The sequence below is a fragment of the Bison bison genome, unplaced genomic scaffold, assembly GCF_000754665.1.
Source record: "Bison bison bison isolate TAMUID 2011002044 unplaced genomic scaffold, Bison_UMD1.0 scf7180017864362, whole genome shotgun sequence".
In the NCBI taxonomy this organism is placed as follows: Eukaryota; Metazoa; Chordata; class Mammalia; order Artiodactyla; family Bovidae; genus Bison; species Bison bison.
In genome coordinates, this window is record NW_011494934.1 from 4510855 (window position 1) to 4527575 (window position 16721).

Consider the following 16721-nt stretch of genomic DNA (forward strand, 5'->3'; position numbering starts at 1 on the left):
ACGATACTGGATGCTTGGGGCTGGTGCACTGGGACGACCCAAGGGGATGGTATGGGGAGGGAGGAGGGAGGTGGGTTCAGGATGGGGAACACATGTATACCTGTGGCGGATTCATTTCAATATTTGGCAAAACTAACACAACACTGTAAAGTTTAAAAATAAAATTTTAAAAAGAAAAAGAAAAAAAAAACTTTTATGAAAGTCTGAGATTAAAGTTAAAAAAGAAAAACACACACAAGTAAGACTATTACAGAGCAAACTATAAAATACCATCATGAGGAATTAACAAAGGCCTAAATAAAGCAACACGTTATGATCCTAGACGAAAAGACTCAACACTAAAGACTCAACAGTGTAGATGTCAGTTCTCTTCAGTGACCTCTACGTTCAATGCATCCCAACTAATATTCCAATAGGTCTTTTTTTTAGGACTTCACAACCTGATTCTAGAATTTATACAGAAATGTGAAGGCCAAGAATAGCCAAGACATCTTTGAGAAGAATGAGATGGGAAGGTAAGATTTATTATAAAGCTACAAGACAGTGTGAGAACGGAACATGGGCAAAGAGACCAATGGAACACCACAGATCCGAGCACCAGGAAGCATACGTGCACACCTGCTTAGCAACAAAAGCAGCAACCCAGAGGAGTAAGCAACGCAGGGGGCAGGTTCCCCTTTCAACAAATGCTGCTAGAAAAACAGAAACACGTCTGGGAAAAAATGAAATTTCATACCTACTTTACATCGAACACAAAAATTATATACAGGTAAGCTACAAATCTGTATGTGAAAAGCAAACAATAAAGCTTCTGGAAGTTTTACAGGAGATTATCTTTATGACCTCAGAACAGGGAAGAACTTTAAACGTGGGGGGGAGGGAGGAAGATGAAACACAAAGAAAAAGATGCACAAATCTGACAAGCTAAAAATTTGTGATCTTAATTACTACACAATTCTATTTTCCCCCAAAGAAGGCACTTTAGCAGAACTTCCAGTTACTGAGTTATGACTTTCTTCTTCATGATGAGAAAGATTGCTACTCTGTGTTTCAAATGATTAACTTGGGGAAAATCTCATGGTTAGCACTCAATGAAATAGTTACTGGGTAAGCCACTAGATAAATAAATGAAAATTTACATTTACTTGATGAAAAATACATATTTGGAGGACAGAAGAATGCACTGAGTATTAACACATAATGAGTTACAGACGGACCCCTACACTGTTAACTGTGGGTCTCTCCTCCCAGTTCCAAGGATTAACAAATTAAACAGCAGGTAGCTTTCACTTTCTCTATAATGGTTTCAAACCACAGAAATATGAGTACTCTTCCATCTCAAGTTGGCTGGTACTTTCTTTCCCAGCTCCATTCTCTTTTTCTTTGCCTCCTAAAGTAGGAACCTTTCTCCCTCTCTGGTCTGCTCCTTACTGTCACACCCTGTGGTCTGCTGGTTTTCCCCAGACTGATTTTATTACACTATGTCTGGCTTCAGCTTCACCTCCATTTCTCTGTGCCCAGCCCTAGTTATTTCAAACTTCCCTCCCACCCTTCAAATAAATACATCCCTTCAGGATATCTTAACCACTTATGTAGACGGTCCTTCCTCCAGGGCCCTACTGAAGGCAAACTCTGATGAACAAGAATCACATCCCAACTTTTTCCACCCGGTCCTTCACCTTACAGCAGAAATCTGATGCCGCCCTTAAACACATCTGATGCCTGCCTTCTTCTGTCCCCGACTTAGGAGATTCACAAATATGAGTCAAGATCATGTAACTGTGTTCCAGTCTAGATGAGAAATTTCTAACTCTCTCAAAACGGCTAGTGAACGCTAAATGATAATAAAAATGACCACAGATGGGTAGATCCTAGACTTGAGTAGGAGAGAATTACTGCTATTGTCAAAATAATCGATTTTATTGACCTCTTGACACAGCCCCAGGCCTTGTCTGATTATGGCATGTGTCCGCACCACTGACGCAGGGAGGACAGCTATGAGATGCCATCTTAGGGTGGAAATACCCCTCTTTAAGGGGCTTCCCAGGTGGTGCTAGTGGTAAAACCCATCTGCCAATGCGGGAAACTTAAAGAGACGTGGGTTCGATCCCTGGGTTGGGAAGATCCCCTGGAGGAGAGCATGGCAACCCACTCCAGTATCCTTGCCTGGAGAATCCCCAAGGACAGAGGAGCCTGGCGGGCTGCAGTCCATGGTGTCGTCGCAGAGAGTCAGACCTGACTGAAGTGAATGAGCACACACAGCACACCCCTCTGTAAAATATTCCATTAGCACAATAAAGGGCTCTACCAAAACGCAGGAGAGATGGAGGCACGCTGAAACCAAGGCTGTTTCAATGTCCTAATTTCACAAGTGGGGTTCCCAGGTCAGTGCATCCAATCAGAAATTCTCATCTGAAATCAAAACAAGAACCTATGCCAGCAGGCAGTTTCCCAAAGGACAGAGAAAACTAAAGCTTTGGGAGAAAACCAGAGGCACTTTGAGGAAAGCAAGACTAAAAAGTAAAAAACCCCCAGAGGATATCTAAGACTATGGCTTGTTCTTTTGGAAAAGCTAGGTTTGCAGCAAATCCACTTCAGAGAGGTTCATGAAGACAGCCAGAACCCTTGGTCAGACAAACAGAGAATCTCTATTTTCAGCTTAAGAGATAGTTAGCACAGAAATAATAGACATGGGGCAAGGAAACAAGGACAGGTGGAAAACAGGCTGAAAAGGGGAAAGGGAAAGAAGAGAAGAGAAACATGAATCTCGGGATGGGCTATCAGCAAGGATGAAAGCTGAACAACCAGGGCAACACACACTGGCCAGGAAAACAGCAACTCACTCAGCACTGAAAACTGAATGACGGCGGGCAAGGGGAAATGAGAGCTCTGTAACCACCACCAGATTTAAATGATAAACCATAAGTCATCTTTCTACTTTTCTTTCTAACCAGCTATAGAGAAAAGTTTAAAAAAAAAAAACACACACGAAGATTCTGCGGAAGAAGAGTGAGTACCGTCACCTTGAATATAAGGGTAAGGAAGAGACAGAAACCAAAATAAAACTACAACATAAAGCTATTTTAAACGGATACAAATTAAGGTAATTAATGAATATGAATTGTATTTCAACCTATCACTAACATCCAACAAAATGCCCAGCACAAATTCAGATCCAAATGCAAAGCAAATGCGTTTATGAAAATTCCATTAAAGCCAGAGAACTGGGAAACCCACCGCAAAGTGACCTCCGCCATCAGCCACCCTGCACTTTGTAATATTTGGAGTGAGGCTGCTCAGAATAATTAGTCTCACTGAACTACAGCACTGCTGCTCATTTGTTCCGGTGGTTTAGGTGACGCCTCACCCTCCCGTACCTTTGTCTTATCTTATCTTGCAAAGAAACAGTTTCTCCAAGTGACACTAGAAGAAACACATACAATCCTGCAAACCTGGGAAGCCTGGACGATCTCCCTTTCACCAGCCTGAACAGGTCGACTTCTGCTGGGGTCGCTTTGACACATCTCATGTATTCTGCTCCCCAAACACGTTGAAGAGTCGCCCATCCACACACACGCAATTCACACTCCCCTTTCCCTACAGTATTCATTTCATTCATGTGTCATTTACTTCTATTCACAGCTTCAAGAATCAAGTAAAGCACTCCTCCCTGATAATCCTCATAATCAGGTGTCCCTTCCTCTAGATCTGCTTTCAGCTTTACAGAACAGCGTCAGTTTCTGTTTTGTTTCGTGCTTTGTTAAATTTTAACCTCTTTACTTAGAGTTCTGTTTCCGTGTCCTGCCTATTCATATACTGCCAGCACTGAATGTATCGTATGTAGGGAATTATTAAATATTTGTTGATCAAATAATGTAGCCAACGCCCTCTTCAATCCAAATGACTAAACAGCTGTATGTTAAGGTTAGAATCTGAACAAACGATAGTGTCAGATGCTAAAAGTTTTCAAGAAAGCAGGTATGTGTCATTACTAGTTCATCTCTACGGAACATATCTTGTCTCCGTAAAGAACAAAAAATTGGTAATATGCTTAAGTGGAGTTTTAACATCACACGTTCACAGTGTCCTAATTTAAAAATGAGTTTTACCATTACCCAGAAATGTTGACAAACATCACAAAATGGTTTCTGAAGTAAAACTGACACATTACAATAAAGTATTACAATGAAAGACAACTACTGGCTTTAAAAGTGCTTATCTTGAGGCTCACAAAACTTATAAAATTAACATATGGTTGCCAGGGGAAAGGGATAGTTAGGCAGTCTGGGATGGACATGTACACACTGCTGTATGTAAAATGGATAACCAGCAAGGACCTACGGTACAGCACAGGGAACCCTGCTCAATGTTCTGTGGCAGCCTGGATGGGAAAGCGGCTTGGGGGAGCACGGATATATTTTCATGTATGGCTGAATCCCTTTGCTGTTCACCTAAAACTATCACAACATTGTTAACTGGCTATACCCCAATACAAAATAAAAATTTACAAAGAAATAAATAAAGGTGCTCATCTTTTTTAAAAAAGCATTTTTAATAAGAACTTAATTAACAAAGGTATTGTTGTATACCTGAAACTAACACAACTACATCAACTATACTCCAATATAAAATAAAAATCAAATTTTTAAAAATAATTCAAGAAAGTTAACTGGCAGTCAAAAACACAGGGGAAAGATTACCTTTTATTCTGGTTCTTTTTTAAAGCATTATTTTTTTCCACCAGGAAATAAGAAAAGTGTAGGCAGAGCTATTCCTATTATTTATATTCACTAAACCAATATCAGTCATATGAAACTAAATACCTTAAAAAGAAGTAAACAATTCATTTGCTGCTCAATTCTTAAGAAATCATAAAATACACTAGAAAATGTACTGTACAGTATGTGTAAGATGCTTTAGGCTTTGACTACCATAAATAATGGAGACAGAAAAACACTTAAAAAAAGTAAAATTCATGTCAGAGGGGACTATTTACACACTTAGCTGGGTATTTTATGATCTGCTGCCACTGCTGCTAAGTCGCTTTAGTCGTGTCCGACTCTGTGCGACCCCATAGACGGCAGCCCACCAGGCTCCCCGTCCCTGGGATTCTCCAGGCAAGAATACTGGAGTGGGTTGCCATTTCCTTCTCCAATGCATGAAAGTGAAAAGTGAAAGTCAAGTCGCTCAGTCATGTCCGACTCTTAGTGACCCCATGGACTGAAGCCTACCAGGCTCCTCCGCCCATGGGATTTTCCAGGCAAGAGTACTGGAGTGGGGTGCCATCACCTTCTTCGACTTTATGATCAGGTCCTTTTAATACCATACTCGTATCTGTTTCTGTTTGCTTATCATATAGATCATGCCAGTGCTAACCAAAAATCACTGATACATGTACAAATGCTTAAACTTAACACTGCAAATGCTACACTCAATTACAGTATTTGAATTCTAATGTAAATTCATTACTTGTCTATTTGTCAAACTAAAATGTATTCTTATCTCTCCATTCCTCTACACAAAAATATATCTTTATTCCACATTTTATTAAACAAACTGCACCTTTTTAAGTTTGAGGACATTTCTCAAGGTCTTAAGACTTTAAAACATTTGATTCTAAAAACTGAAAGGCAAAAAATACTTTTGTCCCTGTGTTTTAGCTCAAGTCAAATGAAACCTAAACTAACTAAAATGAATTGGGGGTAGGGAGTTAAGTGTTTCTTTATACAAAATGATGAATTCAAAACAATTTTTTTTTTACCTTTCAAACACCAAGTCTGTATTTCAAATAGCCAGACATGTCTCTGTAAAGAATTAAACCAGAAATCCACATTTTATCCATCTTTATCATTAAATTCTGATATTTCCCCTTAAGAAAGATATTATTACATAAAATTAAACAAGATACTTTTTTTCACCCATTACACTGATTAAAAATTAAAATCCAGTAACATCAAGTTCTTCTACAGAGTGGTAAATTCTCTGAATCAGCACTTCTTAGGATACACCAAGGCTATTCACTATAGCATTATAAGTAAGAGAGAAAAACTACAAACAGTCTAAGTATCTAGCAATAAGGAAAATAGCTGAACAACTACATAATGCCTGGACTACGGAAAACCATCAAATTAAAAGCAATAAAGTAGATCTAACCTTCCAACATGGCCACATAAGTCATGTGGTTACATGAAAAAACAAAACTGAAAAACATTTTGCAGAGTACTCATGTCAAAATACACAAAACACACACAAAATGACAAGCATAAAACTATAAATAACACTAAAAGAAACAGAAGTATACACACCAAACTGAAAACAAGGCTTGGTTTCTAGAGGGAGAAAAGGTGGTGTCCATGGGAACATCAGCTGGAAGTGTGCTGTTTTCTTGTGGCAAATCACTTGCTAGTTGATTAAAATGAATACACTGAAAAAGATATTACTCAAAAAAAATTTATGAGGCTTTACTAAAGAGCAGAGGAGGACTGCCCTGGTGGTCCAGTGGTTAGGAAACTGACTGCCAAAGCAGGGGACATGGGTTCCATCCCTGCTCCGGGATGATTCCACATGCCGCAGAACAATTAAGCCCGTGCGCCACAACTACAGAGCCCAGGAGCCTGCAGTCCCTGCTCCACAAGAGCGGCCACCAAAATGTGACCCCCGAGCACCTCAGCCAAGAGGAGCCCGCACTTGCTGCAACTAGAGAGAGCCTGCATGCAGCAACGAAGACCCAGCACAGCCAAAAAATAATATTTTTTTAAAAAAGAGTAGTGGAAATGGGACTTCCCTGATGGTCTAATGGTTAACATTGCACTTCCACTGTGGGGGACATGGGTTCAATCCCTGGACAGGGAACTAAGATCCCACATGCTGTGTGGCATAGCCAAAAGGAAAAAAAACAAAGAGTATGGAGGAATTAAAAAATAAAATTTCCCTAATAACAATCCAAACTATCAGACTTTACTGTGTGATAAAAGGAAAATGATTAAATATTAGAGTTTTAAAATAACTGTTCAACCATGCTCCAAAATAAATGTAGGACAAATTACCATTAATTAGGAAAAGAGAAAGTGGAGCATAATACTTATCTGATTTCACAATAAGAGTTAATTAATAAAGCTTTAAAAATATGTATATTAAAGTATGAATACTTCTTGTTTCTAATTGGTGCCATTATAAATGAGTTTTCTTTTCTCCTTTACACATTTCATATTTTTCAAGTTTTCTGAAGGATAGTGACTGCTTTTATAATAGAAAGAAAAGAGTTATCTTTAAAGTAACTTTCATATAAAAATATAATAAATTGTATGGAAACTCTAACTGGTTCTATACATGTATGTGTGTTTACAACAGTCTTTCTTACTTGGTAAACTTGTTCAGGGCAAGAAAAATAGTACACAAAACTTCAGGATGCAGGTCAAAAGGCGGAATATGCACAAATTACTACATTTAGCTTTCTAATTTTTCAAAATGATTGATCAAACCCTAACAGTTATGCAAACAAGCAGACCTGGTCTCCACCATGTATCCTGCACCACATCCTCCAAATTATTAAAGAAAGGGTTCTTTCAGCTGAAGTCTCACCTTCCTTAAACAGATCTTTCTTACCGTTGCCATTAGTTTCAAGGCTTTTCTTTTTTTTAAGCAACATTATAGGTACCTGGGTTCATTAAACCCTTGACTATCCCAATCTCACCTGCTTTAATAATCCGGAAATTTTTTTTAAAGTTATCTTTAAAGTAATTTTCCAAGAGGTTTTAGGTTGACAAGATGACCTAGAATTTCTACTTGGAGAAAAAACTTTTTCAAAGAAGCAGACAATATATCTACAGTTCAAATTTGTGATTCAATTATTCACTGAATAAACATTTACTGAGCATCTAATAAAACAGGGCCAAGTCTTAGGTCCTAAACACACAAAAATAAACCTAGTGTTCACAACTCACTGAAGGAGAAAGACCAGGTAAATAAACCAGGTAAATAAAAGTGTTGCAGAGAAACACTTAAAAGAAGTGCTGAGAGAATTCAAGGGGGAGGGACTGGGTGAGACTGGGGTGGGGGGACACAGCAAGGACAAGGACCAGGACAAAGGAGATCTATTTTAAACAGAGTAAAGACGAGCAGAACAAAACCTTAAAGCAGCGGCATGCTACACATTCTAGGAAAATAAAACAAAACTCCAATGTGCTCTGGAGAAGGAAATGGCAACCCACTCCATCCAGTATTCTTGCCTGGAGAATTCCACGGACAGAGGACGTCCACGGGGTCATAAAGAGGCGGACACGACTGAGCAGCTGACAGCCAATGTGCTCTGCAGGTCAGGACTGAAACTACTTGCGAATGTTACTGTTCCCACAAAGGCATGAGTAAAGGCCATTTAAAAGCCACCTTCACGGGTCTATAAAAGTAGTCCTAAGAATTTCTGACACAAGCCATAGTCCCTCAAACAAATGTATTGCTAAACACCAAAACTGTTAACCAATAACAAAATAACATCAACGAATAACAACCAAAAAAGCTCGAGCCTCGAACAGCCTAACTGGAAAAGGAGAGGGTCCTTTTGACAGGTCACGTGCACCTCCTGACCTCCCAGAGGTCACAGCACTCCCAGAGGGGCCACAGATCAGCAGCAAGGCTCTCAGGGCAGGAGACGGGTCTCCTGCAGGGCCAGGCATCCACTGGGTGCTGCTCTCTGCATGCTGCCGGCAGACAAGCCAAGGTAGCCCTGGAACCCGAGAAGGTATATGTCTGATCTGGACAGTTGCCAACTTATCCCATTCGAAGCATCCAGGGACCAAGTCCAGCCCAGCCCCCACGTCCGGAGCCCAGGCAGCAGCACCTTCTGTTTGGACTCCCGACCCAGAGCTGACCTGCAGGCACTCTTCCCTACCTGCTGATAACCAGACAGGAATTTGCTCAGTCCAGCAGCTGTGCAGCCTCCAGCCTGACCACTGGCAACCCAGCAACCACAGCTTCAAGTCCTGCGAGGATCATATTTACTATAGAGAGCACATGGTCTCTTGGGACAGAAACTAAGGACTGCAAAACAGCACCTCCTTTACCATGTATAAATGATAATACTAAGCATCACTCTTGCACGGTTTAGAGCAAAATAATCCCCCAAGGTTTCAAGTAAGGGGGGATGTTAAAGGATAAAGGGAGAGAATTCCCTGACCGTCCAGTGGTTAGGACTCCAAGGGTGCAGATTCAATTCCTGTCTGGGGAACTAAGATTCTACAAGCTGTAGGACTTAGCTCCCAAAAAAAGGCAAAGGGGAAAACTTGGTTTCTCTAAATTACACCACAAAATTCTAACCATTACTTAAGAAGCCATTTTTTGAAAGGTAAAAAATGAAACACCCATGATGCTTCAGTATATTTCAATATTTACAGATGTCAATAGCCACGTAAAATACTACTTACATTCATTCTCTAACACTGGTTTTAAAAAAAATCTAAAAGGGTATCAGCAATTTGGTGGCATAAAGTTACACAAATAAATAAAAAGAATGTCAAAAATAAAAGGCAAGTTTTTTCAAACTGTTGGATTATAAGAAGGAAATCTAACAATTCTTTAAATTTGCACAGAGCTATAATTCATATCTGGGCTTCCCTGGTGGCTCAGACAGTATAGAATCTGCCTGCAATGCAGGAGACCCAGGTTCAATCCCTGGGTCAGGAAAACCCCCTGGAGAAGGAAATGGCAACCCACTCCAGTATTCTTGCCTGGAGAATCCCAGGGAGGGGAGCCTGGTGGGCTGCCGTCTATGGGGTCGCACAGAGTCGGACACGACTGAAGTGACTTAGCAGCAACAGCATATAGATAAATGTATAGTTACTTCCTAACCTCATGGAATTAATTTAAATTTTTTTTGCAAAGTCAAGTAAATATAATTAAAATCCAAATCCTTGAACAAGGTAATTGGACAACTTGCTTTAATTATCTGTATGTTTCCTAAAATCACAAGACCCCTAACACCGTCCATATATCATCTCCCAACTCTGGAATTTCAGTAAGGCCCCAATATCACCTTTACCTTACAAAAACTTGTGATGACCTAATGTCTACCTGACAGGAAAAAAAAAAATGCAATAAGCTGTGAAACTTCTCAATACTCTGCCTCTCCAACCAAAAATACATCTGTAACTTCATCCACTTCTGAACAGAGCTGACTTCTCCACACACGGTTGTGACTCCATGAGTTCCCAGCCCTTCAGAATCCCAGTGCTCAAGGCTGTCTCTGAACTAATTTCAGTCATGTCCTCACCACTACCTTTTCTTCATCAGATATAATCTCTTTATCTTACACAATTTGGAGTTCCCTGATGGCTCAGACCGAGTCTGCCTGCAAGACAGGAAAGCCGGGTTTGATCCCTGGGTCAGGAAGCTTTCCTGGAGAAGAGAATCCCCCTACCCACTCCAGTATTCTTGCCTGAGAATTCCATGGACAGAGGAACCAGGTGGGCCACAGTCCATGGGGTCACAAACAGTCAGACACAACTCAGTGACTAACACTTTTGCTTTCACTTTAATGTTCAGGTTATAATTTTGACTGATTTTTTTCCCTTTAAATTTTATTCACAGAGAAAACATTTAGCACCTGGTGTCCAAATATAAATACTGGAGCTCTGATGAGGAACAATTATAGATAAATGTATCTTGAGTTAAAACATACATTCATTCATTTCTTTCCCTTTTGTTCATTAATCAATTTCTTGGAATATATACACACTTTAGCAGAGGCCAGTAAAAAAGCATTTTGCAGAATCTTTTTCACAGAAAATTTCTGTAAGGAAAAGCATTGCTAACTTACATGGATATCTCCTAAGTCTACGTTTCTATATATTTCTCAGGCAAAGCTATCTACACTACCATTTTTTACAACACTTAGATTCTTTATATTGTTACCTGTCAAGGTTCAGCTAAACTGTCAATGTGACATCAAAAAATCAGAAAAGTCAACTAAAAGATATCTTGCTTTCAATTATACACATAAGTCACTGGAAAATGTCTATAAAACTAAAGGTATATAAAAAAGAGTAGATTCCAAGGACTACAGCCTGCCAGGATTCTCTATCCACGGAATTTCCCAGGCAAGAATACTGGGGTGGATTGCCGTTTCCTACTCCAGCAGATACTAAATAGAGCACAACACATATTTAATGCTATAATAATAAACAACATGATAAAATTATTTCTGGCCATCTTTTCAACTACATACCTCTTTACGTATCTTCATGACAATCTCTCTCTAGTATATCTTTGTGGAAAACTAATTAACATATCTTACAGCAATAATTTACTTCTAACCTCTGTTCATTCTGAGACTCACAATCTCCTTGAAGGTAAAAATTAGATTATCTCCATCTGGGGCAAATCTCTCATAAGATAAAGAAAAATTCTTGTATTTAAACTCATATTCAAAATAGAGCAGATTATTGGGATCTCAATATTCTAAAACTATAGATAAAAGGTTTATTTATGCATTTTGCAACACATATGGCCTTTAAAAAGCTAACAATATAACACCTGTGGAGACAAAATATGATTTCTGTAGCAAATTTGTTATCAGTTGCAATGAATTGCTATTAATTTGAGTGGAATCTGTGAACCATATGCTATTTTTAAAAGAACTACATATATTTACAACTATCACATTTGCAAATTTACATCAGAATAAATATTTTCGTTATTTCACTAATTATTTCTATTTTCTACTCAATTTAAGTTTCAGTATTTCACCTGAAAATAGTTACACATCACTCAATAATGAATTAAAGGTGATGATCCAATAAAATTAATGCAGCCAAAACAAAGGTATAGAAGGACAATGCAAACTGATATGACTCCTGTGGGAAGGGATATAAAGAGCATTTTACATTTTACTTCAAATTATTCTGATGCCATTAATGATACATAGAAGGCAAAATAAGTAGCAAACTTAGAGAAGACAGTAGAGACGAGAATCATATCTAAAATATTTTTGCACTGTTTTAACATTTACTGAGTTTTCCTGAAATAAAATATCATATAAATTGAGAGAAGACTGTCTTTCATCTGGATTCTCACCGAAGATGTTTTTTATTTTGGAGAATATTCTATTACAGAGCAATGCTGATCATGGTATTTGAGTCACCAATATGACACAGCTCTATGTTAGTCTAAACTGAAGTAGCTGCATTCATGACTGTTTTATATACAGATGTTAGCAATGGATTACTTTGTTCTGTATTATAGTATAAGAGTATCTAAGCCCTCACATACTGAAGTATGTGTAGTAATATGTAATTAATATAAATATATTTAATTTATATAATATATATTGTTTAATATAAATATATTTGTGATACATAATAATTACTTCATTTATGTAACATCACTATATTTTTAATTATACATGCATACACATATGCATATACATGTATGTGTAGGTTAATTCAATGTAGTAAATGGAGTTTTACAATTGTTTTGAAAAGGGGGTCCCACGTCTGACAGAATAGAGAATCACTAGTATTAAGTAAAAGAGAACAGGACTAAGGCCAGAAACAAGGCATTTTAAAGGATGAATGAAAAAGAAAGGGACAGTTGGGAAGAGTAGACAGAAAGGGAGCACCCTGGGAGACAGTACATTACCAAAGGAGAAAGAAGTCTGAACAAGAAGACGCTGTCCTCATCATCAGCTGGTTCAGAAGAGGCTGACAACTCAAAGTAAGCTGGTGGATTTGCAAACGGGAAGGGCAATGGTGATCTGGGAGCAGCTGAAGCAGAAATAACACTGCAGTGAGTAAAAGGGTGAACAGAAGAAGAACAGAAAACAGCGTGCAGAGAATTTGCTCGTAAAGAAAGAGAAAGCAAAAGAACACAGAGATGACAGGGTATAAAGAGGAGGGTTTGTTTCTGGCTTTGTTCGTTAGGCTAGGAAAAAGCCCCTGAGAGGTGAATTCAGACTTATTTTAGATATCAATTCCTCTAAGTACAAAGTGTTAAGAAATATTCCCTCCTACAAACTGAAATGCTTCTAGATGATACATCATTTTTTTTAAAAAAAAAGTAAAATAAGATTAACAATGAGCTGTTAATTGCTGAATCTGAGTGGCACAAAGTGGTGCACAAGCTCTTTTCTGAATACGCTTAAAACCTTCCACAATAAATTATTTTTAAAAGAAATACACTCCAAAAGATGCTCAATTATTTTTCGATTTTCTATATAGTCATATCCTGCACCATCTCAAATGTTAAGCTGATGATACTCATTTTTACTAAGGTATATAGAGGTTTCTCTTGGTAGTAATTAGACATTAATTGCTGAATTATCTTAATTTGTCACCCAATCTTCCATCTGATCACAGCAAGCCATTTCATAGCCAACTAGCTGAAAAAAAGGGAGGAGGCAATGGCACCCCACTCCAGTACTCTTGCCTGGAAAACCCCATGGACGGAGGAGCCTGGCAGGCTACAGTCCATGGGGTCGCTAAGAGTTGGCACAACTGAGTGACTTCACTTTCACTTTTCACTTTCATGCATTGGAGAAGGAAATGGCAACCTACTCCAGTGTTCTTGCCTGGAGAATCCCAGGGATTGGGGAGCCTGGTGGGCTGCCGTCTATGGGGTCGCAAAGAGTCGGACACGACTGAAGCGACTTAGCAGCAGCAGCAGCAGCAGTATAGTTGCTTCACAATGTTGTGTTAGTATCTACTGTACAGTGACGTGAGGCAGCTGTATCTTTACGTATATGCCCTCCCCTTTGGAGGAGTCCCCAGCCCACCCTCACCCCTCATGCACCCCCCAACTTCCACCCCACCCCTCTAGATGGCCACAGAGCGCTGAGCTGAGCTCCCTGAGCCACACACCAGGTTCCCACTAGCTATGCATTTCACACGTGGCAGCGCACATTCATCCATCCCGCTCTCCCAGTTTACCACCTCCCCCACTCCCTTGGTGTCCACACATTTGTCCTCTACATCTGTGTCTCTTTCTGCTTTGCAGAGAGGTTCAGCTGTACTATTTTTCTAGATCCCACATATATGTATTAATACATGACACATGTTTTTCCCTTTCTGACTTACTTCACTCTGTATGACAGACTCTAGGTCCAGCCACATCACTAAAAATGACCCAGTATCATTCCTTGTTTAGCTGAGCAATATTCCACGGTATATATGTGCCATATCTTCTTTATCCATTCCTCTGTGGATGGACATTTAGATTACTTCCACGTCCTAGCTACTGTAAATAGTGCTGCAATTCCTCAACTTCTTGACAAGGAGTCTGAATTAAATTAACTTGAAGGTAACGTCTGATGCTAGGAAAGACTGAAGGCTGGAGGGGAAGGGAACGACAGAGGATGAGATAGTTGGATGGCATCACTGACTCAAAGGACATGAGTTTGAGTAAACTCTGGGAGTTGGTGATGGACAGGGAGGCCTGGCATGCTGAGGTCCATGGGGTCACAAGGAGTCAGACATGACTGAGCAACTGAACTGAACTGGATGTCTAATTCTAACTCTCCAGGCATCTCCACGTCAGGTCTACAGAAAACCTGAACACACAACTCCAGTGGGCAATGATCCAGACCAGCAGTTCTCCAAGTGTGGCCAAAGGACTGCTGGAGATTCTGAGACCCTCGCAGTCAACACAGCAAAACAACTTTCAAAGTGATACTAAGGCATTTGCCCTAATAATGCAGAACCAATGATGGGTAAAACTTCTACCACTTTAGCTAGAATCAAGGCAGGGGAACCAAACCGTACTAACGGTCACGGCTGCCACAGTAAAAAGGAGTCTGCCTCATTTAACCTCTGATGTGAAACTAGAGATTATCATATCAAGGAAGTAAGTCAGAAAGACAAAAACAAATACCACATGACATCACTAACATGTGGAATCTAAAATATGACACAAACTAACCCATCTGAGCCCATCTATGAAACAGATTCACAGACACACAGGACAGACAGGAGGCTGCCAATGGGGAGGGAGCTGGGGGAGGGATGGAGGGGAGGCTGGGGTTAGCGGATACAAGCTTTCATACACAGAATGGATAAACAAGGTCCTACTGTTTAACACTGGGAACCATATTCAGTATCTTACGATAAACCACAATGGAAAAGAATATATGTATGTGAGAAGGCAATGGCACCTCACTCCAGTACTCCTGCCTGGAAAATCCCATGGACGGAGGAGCCTGGTAGGCTGCAGTCCATGGGGTCGCTGAGGGTCGGACACGACTGGGCGACTTCACTTTCACTTTTCACTTTCATGCATTGGAGAAGGAAATGGCAACCCACTCCAGTGTTCTTGCCTGGAGAATCACAGAGACGGGTGGGCTGCCGTCTCTGAGGTCACACGGAGTCGGACATGACTGAAGCGACTTAGCAGCAGCAGTGTATATATATAACTGAATCACTTTGCTGTGCAACAGTAATACAATATTGTAAATCAACTATATTTCAATAAAAAAATAATACCTCCAAAGTTGTTGCTGTTGTTGTCAAGTCACTCTGACTCTTTTGTGACCCTGTGGCCCGTAGCCTGCCAGACCCCTCTTCCATGGGATTCTCCAGGCAAGAATACTCGAGTGTGTTGCCATCTCCTTCTCCAGGGGAGCTTCCCCACCCAGGGATCAAACCTTCATCTCCTACATTGACAGGTAGATTCTTTACCACTGAGCCACCAGAGAAGCCCCAACTTTATGACATTTTGATCCTCAAATATAAATCTGTCATATACACGGGGATGGTGCACAAATTACTTCCACCCTAAAACAAAGTACAGTGTTGCCCCAAGGAAAACATTCACAAGAGTGTCTGAGTTAGCGTCTTCAGGAACTGACGTTTTTTCATGAAACGCTATTTTCACTGGAAAGAATGACTAACAAACCTTGACTAACAAACTCAAACTTGAGTTTTTGGTAAACAAGTTTTCTTTTTCTGAGTGAAGCCTGTCACATCAAGGAAAGCAACTGACAGTATTTCTTAACAATGATACAATTCAAATGAAAACAGAATCCGGGAAAACCCGTATGTGTCACCTTGAACATAAAACAACTTATCCTGGAGAAGTATAAACACTTGACTTTTTTGATGAGATTACATATATTTTGAAGGTCTGCATAACTCAGGGAAATAGTATGTTCCAAATGACCATTACATTATATTATGAAATCACATACAAGGAGAAGACCCATTTAAAGTGCAAAACTGAATAACAAATTTTAATGTCACAAGATACAAAAAATTTACTGATATGGTTTAGAATTTCACTTGGGACTTTAAGAAATTACCATTTAGGAGAAAAGGAAAGATATAAACATCTGAATGCAGAATTCCAAAGAATAGCAACAAGAGATAAGAAAGCCTTCTTCAGCAATCAATGCAAAGAAATAGAGGAAAACAACAGAATGGGAAAGACTAGAGATCTCTTCAAGAAAATCAGAGATACCAAAGGAACATTTCATGCAAAGATGGGCTCAATAAAGGACACAAACGATATGGACCTAACAGAAGCAGAAGATATTAAGAAGAGATGGCAAGAATACACAGAAGAACTGTACAAAAAAAGATCTTCATGACCCAGATAATCACAGTGGTGTGATCACTGACCTAGAGCCAGACATCCTGGAATGTGAAGTCAAGTGGGCCTTAGAAAGCATCACTATGAACAAAGCTAGTGGAGGTGATGGAATTCCAATTGAGCTATTTCAAATCCTGAAAGATGATGCTGTG

At 39.6% G+C, this 16721-nt stretch overlaps 1 protein-coding gene across 2 annotated transcripts in view; it reads right to left on the minus strand.

Moving 5' to 3' along the window:
• The window catches only part of MYO6 (myosin VI), a 158144-nt gene that overhangs the window by 131794 nt on the left and 9629 nt on the right, over positions 1-16721 (minus strand). Inside the window, exon 1 of one of the 2 annotated variants that reach the window (XM_010855253.1) lies at positions 3453-4246. The exons of the other annotated variant lie outside the window; for it this stretch is intronic. The gene's annotated coding sequence lies outside the window, so the exon portion shown is untranslated. Of the gene's footprint in view, positions 1-3452; positions 4247-16721 lie in introns of those variants that run through there. 2 annotated transcript variants of the gene reach the window in all.